The sequence below is a fragment of the Astatotilapia calliptera genome, chromosome 19 (genome assembly GCF_900246225.1).
Source record: "Astatotilapia calliptera chromosome 19, fAstCal1.2, whole genome shotgun sequence".
Taxonomy (NCBI): domain Eukaryota; kingdom Metazoa; phylum Chordata; class Actinopteri; order Cichliformes; family Cichlidae; genus Astatotilapia; species Astatotilapia calliptera.
Window position 1 is genome coordinate 20,866,425 of NC_039320.1, and position 10,778 is coordinate 20,877,202.

Genomic DNA, 10,778 nt, shown 5'->3' on the forward strand with positions numbered 1-10,778 from the left:
CAGATGTGCGTTTTACGTGGTAGGGTGTGGGCTTAGTATATTTACAGTAATTCATACGAAATTTTCTCTCCATCCATAAACATCTGTTTGTCTCTGATAAAGTCATCTTACTGTGTTTCTTTCTAACAAGGGGCGATCGTGGCTCAAGAGTTGGGAGTTCGCCTTGTAATCGGAAGGTTGGCGGTTCGAGCCCTGACTCCGACAGTCTCGGTCGTTGTCCTTGGGCAAGACACTTCACCCGTTGCCTACTGGTGGTGGTCAGAGGGCCCGGTGGCGCCAGTGTCCGGCAGCCTCGCCTCTGTCAGTGCGCCCCAGGGTGGCTGTGGCTACATTGTAGCTTGCCATCACCAGTGTGTGAATGGGTGGATGACAGGTTGTGTAAAGCGCTTTGGGGTCCTTAGGGACTAGAAAAGCACTATACAAATACAGGCCATTTACCAATCTTTACAACTTGTCTATTTGTGTTGCTTCTCTACGGTAGGAGCTCTTTGCTTAATCTAGTGACTGAAAAACTGTTTGTCGTAAAAAATAAAGCCAATGTTGAATACGTTTTCAAAAAGTTAATTTTACTGTAAATTTAAGGAGATAAACCATCAAAAATCAAATACTTCTTTCATGTCAGTTTGAAAATTAGCTTTAACATGTCTGCACTTAATTCTGGTTTATGATGGAAAAATTGTTCAGCCCACTAGACCAGCAGCTGTCACAACTGGTGTGAGCTAGGCTACAGTGTTCAGTGTTCACTTAATTAATGTGACACTATCCACCCTCTATGCGTCTTCTGTGGCAGGGATGGAAAAGCTGTTCTCTGCACACTGTAGAGGGCAGGGGTGGAAGAGAACTTTATTAATATAATAATAGGCTATAGGCTGTTGCGGTGGTTAGCACTGTTGCCCTACAGCAGCACGGTTTTCCATTCCCGCTTCATCCCTCACTTTAAAGACCTGTTTGTTAGGTTAACTGGTGATTCTAAGTAGACTGTAGGTCTGTCAGCCTTGGACCTGTGATAGTCTGACAATTTGCCCAGGGTGTACACCACCTCTTCCCCCGTGACAGTTCAGAGGGGCTCCAGTCACCACCATCACCAACCCCGCCCACGCTGCGATCCTGGACGGGATAAGTGGTTAAGAAACCTTACAGAAAGAAAGAATGACAAAGGGAGAGAGAAAGGAGAAAACTTCCAATACTTTACTGTTATTTTTCTTTTCACAGTTGGCATGTTATGGGAAAATGGGAAATAGGTGCAGTGATTTATCAAAATATGTGCAAATATAGATGTAAATACAGTTTATAGGGCAAGGCCAGAAGTTAGTAATATTCTAGCAAGCTTGACAGTCAATGTTTGGTATGACCAACTTTATTCTTCATCACAGCTTGAACTTGTAATTTCTTCAAGCAACCATCAGGAATAATTCTTGAGGACAAAGCTGAAGGCTTTTCTATGGGTGCTGGGGCTCTGTTGAGGCCAATCCATGACTGATAATGTTTTGTTGTGTGTTTTATTATCTGTGTATGTCTTTAGATAGATAGATAGATAGATAGATAGATAGATAGATAGATAGATAGATAGATAGATAGATAGATAGATAGATAGATAGATAGATAGATAGATAGATAGATAGATAGATAGATAGATAGATAGATAGATAGATAGATAGATAGATAGATAGATAGATAGATAGATGCTTTGCTTCATAAAGCAGCTAGTAACTAGGAGTAGACCAACACACGTTAGGATCCTTTCTGATCATGTGAAATTTGAAGGAGGTGAGCATCTCCAATCTCAAGATATTGGCAAAGTTTATTTTTTAAAGGTAAATTTTTCACGCCATCTTGCTACTTTCAGATTGAATAGCTTCTTGTGCTTGTATGACTGTGAAGCTGAACTTGGATCACTGTCATCTGCCATGCTCTGAAAACTGACATATGTCATTAAATAATGTCATTCGAGGTTATCAGACATTTAACATTAACCGTAAAGAGGTGTGTTTAGACAATGTGAAAGGAAACTAAAACAACATTTAATGTTTGTTATAGTTGATGACTGGTATTCTGGTAGGTATCTGTCACTGTAGCTGTATCATGAAGGCTCCAGTGTTATTATTGCTGTTTTCTCAATAGAAAAATGGAATTAAAATGTAATGGAACATTTTAGGCTATTTGTAGTTGCTTTCACATAGTATTCACTGTAAATTACACCTTTGAGGTGTTTATTTTTGTTTTCGCATTCAAAATATATGGTTTGAATAATGTAAATTTTATTTTATCATGTGATCACATATTTATCCATGTTTTAAATAAGTTGAAACTATATTCATATGCTATATAAGCTACCATATTTTTTTACTGTTGTATAATCTGTCAGAGAACACTAGAAAATGCCTATCAGATTTTCCTAAAGCGTAATATGAGGCTTTTATACCCAAAGATCTGCGATTTTCTGTCATAGTTTAACTACAAAATCCTTTTTTATGCTAGCAAAGAGAAACTCAGAGTTGTAGTCAATCATGATTACTAACAAGAAGTTAGAGGATTTAAGTGAGTGTATGTAAATATTTGAGCCTGTATGTACACTTTTGACCGGGTGTGGATCAGAGAAAATAAAAAATAAATTCTAAGCTGCGCAAGCGATTCTTGTTTTTATAGCTATTAAAGATCATCATCCCACCCTGTAAAAATAACTGTTCAAAGGAACTAACATTCAGGCCTGTGATGACTGCATTCAAACTTCTGACCACAGCTGTATCTCCACAAGGTAACCCTGGATCTTATTTACAGTGGGTTCTTGTTTACTGGTCATAGCTGTGAATGTCATCCCCAGTTTTTCAGTTTGGCTGTTTGTGAGTTCAACCTCCTTTCAAATAAGAACTATGGCGATAATGTGCTCTTGGGCATTTTAATACTGCAAAAACACTGTAACCATGAGTTGGTATTTCAATCCAAAATAGCTTTAACATTTTATATAGACAGGTATCCAGATTTCCTATTTATGTCCAGTTAGGCACAGCTGTTTATTAAAGACCAGTGATAGAAGCAGGATACACCACAGCTTGGTATGACAAAGTCTAAACACTTATGTAATTCTGATATTTTGTTTTTTTATTTTTCATGAATGGCTCAATGGTGTAGTGTTTTACATCAAAAGGTGTTTGGTTAGAAACAAATCCCTTTAGGGTCGCATCAGGGAAAGCATCCACTGTAAAAATCTGCTAAATCTATATATGTCATGATGATTTTTTCCCCTTACCATAGATGACATTATTGATGGTGTTAAACCTTGTTCATTCTGATCTCATTTGTTTCATTTGCATCCTAATACCGCAGAGTCTACCCCACTTCTGTCTGTTTCAGTCCATGTCCTGTGCTGTTGTTGTTCTGTCAAAAAAAAAAAAACAACAACAAAAAACCCCACAAAGACAAAGACAAAGACAGCCAAATAAAATATACAAGCCAACCTGTGTATTTTATTTTGCACAACTAGCTTCATATTTTATAAAAGGCATTTTGTTTTTGTAATGGGATAATGTAATTCAATTTTTAAAATCCGATTAAAAATTAGAATGGGATATGGGAAAATATCCAAATCTGTCAGATGGATAAAATTAACAAAATATCTTCTTAGACTCAACCACAAGGGGGTGCCACTGCTTAAAAGTTGTTGAGACTGTTAAGCACTCTGGGCTTTTTCTTACGCTTTCTACGGTGCTCGGATGTAGACTTGCCCTTTCAGGCGATCGTGGCTCAAGAGTTGGCAGTTCCTCGTGTAATCGGAAGGTTGGCGGTTCGAGCCCTGACTCCGACAGTCTCGGTCGTTGTCCTTGGATAAGATACTTCACCCATTGCCTGCTGGTGGTGGTCAGAGGGCCCGATGCCGCCAGTGTCCGGCAGCCTCGCCTCTGTCAGTGCGCCACAGGGCAGCTGTGGCTACAATGTAGCTTGCCATCACCAGTATGTGAATGGGTGTATGACTGAATGTAGTGTAAAGCGCTTTGGGATCCTCAGGCACTAAGTAAAGCGCTATACAAATACAGGCCATTTGCCATGTTTAGATTTTTTTTTAAAAACAACGATGTCAATGTAGTGTAAACTGATAGGAGAAAATAAAGTTATCTAAGAAAAGAAGTGAAATTAAACAGCCTGGTTCACAAACTTGGACTGATCGTTGCGTTTTGTAGCGCATGATAAGCAACACTTGCAATTTTATGCGCAGCCACTTGGTGGCAGCAAAGGCCAAAAGAAAGCACTGCGAAGCGGTTTAAATCACCTAGCAACAAGGTTGCTGCCTGTTTATTCACACACCTACATTGTTACACATCCACATCTACTCACATGCAGAAACAATCCATCACAAGTACATACAATCAAAGGAGCTTAGGATCAACTGCATAAAGATATAAACACAGTACAAAAAGCCAGAATTTATCACAAAATAAAAATCTATGTTGTATACAGGTAAACATAGTAATCGTAATACACAAGGAGACATGGCAGAAGCTATGTCCGTGTGACCCCAGGGCCCTGTCACATGGGCTATTGTTACTGCCGGCCCACATCAAGTAACTTTCATTTTGAATGGAAACGCTCTGATTTTGGTTTCAGGCTGTGGTGAGAATCCGTGCAACACTCTCTAATACTAGAACTATCCCCACCACTTTCACCCCTTCGTCTCCTGTTTTCCTCCATTCACCCTCATCAATGTCCCCCCCCCCTCACACATTTCCTGTTTATTTGTCCCATTTGAAGAAATAAAAAAAGCAACGCAAAAATCAATTGGCCCTGCGAGTCTCAAGACTACCATGCAGTAAATGTGCTCTGAATGACAGCACTATGTGGACCATCTTTTTTTTCTTTTCTTCTTTTTAAGATTTCCTCTTTTTTAAAAAAATAATAATAATAATAATAAGTTAATTTTGAGTAGATGACTGTTGTTTTCCTTTTTCTGAAATCATGTCAAGGGACTTTTGACTGAAAGCATGTGATTAGTTTTGTGGTATAGTCTCTCCCCAGCAGCCAACCTTACTGGAAACAAAGCCTCTGAGGTTTTTGATAGCAGTACTGGGAAAAACGTTGTGCCCAACTAAACGCCAACTCCAAACCCCTTTGACACATTTTGACTACTTAGAGGACTGAACTTCAACGTGATAGTCAGGACCCTGTAAGGACCCATACCACTTAAGGAAACACTAATCAATCAATATAAATAAAGAGACCTAGTTTTCCAGTTTGCACGTGTGCTGAGGTGTGAAAGACATATAAACTATAACAGCCAGTTTCCCCCATACTTCCTACCTCTTTAATTAACTCTTTGATGTGAGTGCTATGAAGTTGGATCTGCCTGTAGGCATGGTTGAGGGCCAGGAAGTAAATGGGTAGGATTTCATATAGAGTACAACAATGTAGGTGCACTGTATATGAAGTCACTCCTGTTTGGACCAAACTGAAAGTTTAGATCATTGCTTACTTTCATTTTAATGTTTAGTTGTGTAAATCTTGTACAGCTGTCAGAGAGCTACACTATTTGCTGTATTATACATGAGTGGATGTATTATATAATGAAACTGATTGTTTCTGCAGCAAAATCAGCATTTAGGTTGGATTTTTCATCTAGATTTCTTTGCTCTGTAATAAAATGAGATGACACTGACTGTGGTAGTGTTAAGTACGTGAACTTCAGTGGAGTGTATAAGAATATGAGGGGGTTGAAGTAAACGGGCAGTGGATCTGGCAAGTTTTAAAAGGAGCAGCAAGCTTGCTTTGTTGGTTGGAATTTGCAGCCCCATGGAACGACTTAATAACAATGCGTGAAGCAATGAAAATTACACAGCTCCCGCTCAAAAGGAAAAATTAATTGCTCTCAGGTTGCACGCTAAAGAAAGTTTGTTGAAGTGAAACACGCACACATTCGTGGGAAAGCGCATTTACACCCCTCACCCAGCCACAACACACGCTCTCGGGCACATAGGTGCACGCGCAACCTTCACCGTGAGCAAAACCAGGACTAAGGATTGGACACGTATCCGTGTGTGTGAGCATGTGAACATGCAACTCTCCTGTGCAGTGAAGAGAAGAATTAGGGCCTAGGCTACATTCCAGCCCTGCCTCCCTGGGTGAGAGACAGTATTCAGCATTCCACTGCCTGCCTATCAGGGCAGGTGCATTCCAGAACACACACACTCACATTTAGACAAACACTACCTGGCTTAAAAACACACAATTACGCTCAGTCACAAACGCAGCATGCGTAGGCATGTGTGCATGTAAGTGCTTACAGGTGATAACAAAGTTTAACATTTGATGAAAAAAAAATTAAAATTAAATTAAATAAAAGCTGTGACAATGCAAATGTCATGGAACTTTGTCTGCATATGATAATAATAATAAGAAGAACAGTGTTTAGAACAGACATGTGCTGCCTTGCCTACATGAACAAATGTTGGCTTTGACCAAGACAAACCAGCATTGTCTGTGCAGCACTGCTGCCGTGCGCTACACAATGTAACGACATTATCTCTGCTTCTTTAATTCTCGTGTGAGTCAATCATTTTTAATGCATGTATATTTCTGTTTGGAGGAGGCTGAGCTATTTAAAGAGCAGGGGTTTGAATACACTGTGAATGTACAGCCAGCCTCTTTTTGAAGTTCATACGGTGCTGCGATGCGCTGTGAGTCACTCATGACAGTGTAGACGGGGGTGGAGTGTGTGTGTGCATGTGTGTGTGTGCTTGTCCATCCGGGTATTTTCTTTATTTATCAGAGATTTGCTTCATTTCTGTCCTCTCTGTACTTGAGAGAAATCAAACAGAAAATGTCAGTTTGTCTTTAATTGGACAATTCCAGCACAGATTGGGGGGATGTGACAAGAATCTTCTACTGTCAAGGATGCACAGCAAGTTAAAGAGTTAAATCCAGTTACTTGTTAAGAAACCGGATGAAGTCTTAAGTAGACTAATGTGAGGAAATGGAGCCTTATGATGAGGATTATTTTAATCATCTAGAGGCTTGTTCAAATGCAAAGGCACAACAACCTCAGGACAAAAGCTCTATTCAGTTTCAACGGGCTGCTTCCTTTATACAATGTTTCGCCCTCAGACAAAGAAAAAGGTTGTTTGCTTCATGCTGTTTGACAGGCAGAGAACTCCAGTGCTCGACAAGCCCTGAATCAGACCATTAGTCTTTGTGATTCTTCCCTCAGTGTTACGCTTACTTTCCAGATTCTCACATTCCCAATCACTACCCTTATCCTTTTTCTCATTCCCTGCCTTTCATCCTTCACCTCCCTCCCTTTCTTCCCCTTTACATCCCAGTTCATGTCTGCTGGTTGCAAGCCAATCCCCCACCACCCCACCCACCCTTCCACCCGCAAGCCCACTTCTCATCCATTTCCATGTGCTGACTTTTCATCAGTGAAGTGCCTTCCTGGCCCGACTACCCCAGACCCGCCTACTCCCTCTAGCAAACTCGCTGAATGGATGCAGCATTAAGGAGAAAGAGTAGGCTGAAACGATCCTTCCTTCCTTCTTCCTTCAAGCGCCACCCCCTTGGCTGTCGCAGAAGTGGTATGTTCCACAGCAGGGACTGCAGAAGTTGAGAGAGCACTTTGTTTGTAATCTTGCATTGCAAGGGTCACTTCCTGACTCGTGTGTCCGCTCCCCGAGCCCCACGCCGATCCCTTTTTTCCCCCCCCTCCTGGCGTGTCCATCCATGGGCCTAGTAGCCGACGGCTTTGGACAAACCCTGTTCTTCCTCTTTTGTGTAGGAATGGTCCAACATCTGAAAACAATCAAATAATCTGGGCACAATACATTTCTTTATAGAGGAGTGCTGGTGGTTCCCAGATGAGCTTGAGGATTAAGAGGAGGTGGCCACAGGGGAGAGGAATGGAAGGATGGGGGCTACAAAGCTGAGGAGGGGAGGGAGGCAGGGGGGAGTTATTGTTACAAGAGTTTCATAGCAAAATGTGTGTGCGCGCGTGTGCATCCACGTGTGAGTGTGTGTGTGAAAAAGAGAGAGTGCACTTAGATATTTTGAGTGAAGGGATGTTTTAGGAAAAGACGAGATGTCTGAAGACTTCTGAAGAGTAATATAAGGAGTCATGTCTGGCTCAGAGTTTTTCCAGGCATCAATTTCTTCTGATTTGATGTGGTATGGAAACAGAGTGAAAACTAATCGTTACTTTTTTAATCACCCACCCTCATGAGACAGACACACACATCCACACACACACAATGTTTACAACGTGCATTTTTAAGGTCTTACATTACCATCTTATGTAGCTGGGCAATGTCTGTCCAAAATAAAAAGGGGATGGTCTGCAGAATAATTATCAATGAAATCTGTCTTTAACTTTTGAGTATTTGATCCTTTAGGTGCAGTGATATTTAGACCCCGATGCACTATATGATTATTTCATTTTACTACCTTACATCTATGCAAGCAGGTAACAGTACAGCACATCCAGGTACTATGTGGAGGAAGTGTTTTGTTGTTTGTTTTTTGGCCTGTGGCAGATCTAGAAAATTTAAATGAGGGGCAAAGAGCTAGGCAGGGTTTCACATGCCTCTTCAGTGAGGTATGCGAAAATCCCCTATATGCAAATGGAGTCAACAAAATATCCCCAAAAACACTTTTAAATTATTTATTGTATCATCATCTCTTCTAAGAAAATAAAGACAAGGTGATTTTTATAAGCTTTAAATTAGAAAAACTCACACTGTGCAGTACTCACTGGCAAAACAATAGCAATCTTGCACAGACGAAAGGGATTTTAAGGACATAAAAGTTGGGGGGGGGGGGGGGGGCAGCTAGGGGGCAAGGCTCTACAGCAGGGGGCAGTTGCCCCCCTGTACATCCACCCTTGTTTTTGGCAAATGTATCAATGTCGAATTAGTCGAATTGGTTAAGTGCCATCTTGAAATCCACTAACCAGTTCTCCTTAATGCATCCATCCATAGTGCAATGGGAAACTAGAGGGTAGTCTGGCTCTGTCTGATGATACCACAGTCCATCGAGTAGCACTTCTAAAGCTTGACAACCATAAAATCATCAAGTTGTAGTTTCACACTATGTGACTGACCTTTTGTCACCAGGTTACAGTTTCCCTCTATGCTGTGCTATATGGTTCAGGAGTGTTTTAAAAAGTTGAAGAAACCATTTAAAATGTAAACAGAAACAGAATAGAGTATTTACAAATGATTCCAACCTTAATCATGAACATTGTAGAGTTTTAAAAAATGCTTTGGCTCTTGGCTTGTGGTTTTGTATTGTATATTGTATGTTAACTATATGTACAGTTAAGCATAGTCATTTGAAAAAGACAGTTTTTACTGAACTCAATGTAGCCCTGTGAAAATTTTCACCATCACCTGATTGCTTACATAGAAATCAGGGGGGGAAAGTAGCAGTTTCTGCTAATCAAATTCACTTGATTAACTGATCATTGGCAAGTGTGGCTATTCTATAAAAGCAGAAATTTTGATATGGAACATTTATGTGTGTGTTAAAACAATGCCTAACACTAACCCTCTTCTCAGGTGTGGATGTCCCAGCAAGTTCCCCCCAAGGATAAGCCCAGAAAAGCTCAGTAGAATGACATAATTCTGAAGATCTATATTACACACTCCTCAGGCAGCAGTCAGCGTTAAATGTTAAAGTTTATGACAGTACAATTTTAAAAAGACTGAATAAATATGGCTTGTTTGAAAGGGCTGTTTTCTCTTAACAACATCCCAAGTTCACCCAAGAATTGAAGTGTTCCAATGGTCCAGTCAAAGGCATACCATAAGGGCTGTGCCGAAACAAATGCCTACAAAGCTCAATGAACTGTAGCAAAACAAGTTCCTGAATCATGGGGTGTACTTAATTTTCACAGGAATGCACAGAGTCCTGTGTAAACTTTTTCACACGATTGCATTTGTAAAAATGTTAAACTATTACCACTGTAAAGTGAAGGACCAATAAGATACGATAGAGAGGATTTCTCTTTTTACCCTTCCTTCCTATGTCTTTTATCGTATTTGCACAAACGCCCACATATGTGCGCTTGCTCAAATGCACCTTCTGCAACTTCTTCTTCTACTGTCTCTCATCCCGTTCCTTCTCATCCCCATGAGAATGATAAATAGTCATCTGTAACTTCCCCTCCAACATATTCATTAATCCCTTATATCCTGTGGGGCTGGGTGATGATTACAGGGAAGCCAACTGAAGCCGCCCAAATAAACACCCCTCAGGCAGTAACAAAGGCCTGTCCACCTCACCCTAAACACAGCTTCCCCAGCAAGATCAAGTTTCAGTCAAGCCCACACACAACATGCAAACAATAGGAAGTGACAGAGTCTCAAATACTGAAAAAGCGAACTGTGGTTGAAACTAATTTAGTTTCCCATTTTTGTAGCTGAGACATTACCAACTGGTGCATCAAGTTTTGAGAGCTGATGTAGTTTTAAATGTAATAGTCAGTCTAAAATGGAATGGAAAAACTGTCCTAGCTGCAAAAAATTGAATGCATAACACGTAAACAGACATTTAAGAAAGCAAAACAAACTATTTGAAGTAACACACTTACTATTTATTAATTTTTTTTTTCTGCACACATGGGACATATAACTTATTATAACACTCTTTATGTAAAGCACACAGTGTGGCCATGCCTTTCAGAAAGAAAGTTGTGTTGGTCTCCACATAGTTCAAATTCTGGTGATTTACAGAACTTTGATAACTCTAGAGATGTATTTCTCTCAAGGGCTTTGAATCCATACTGACCTTTCATATGAACATCC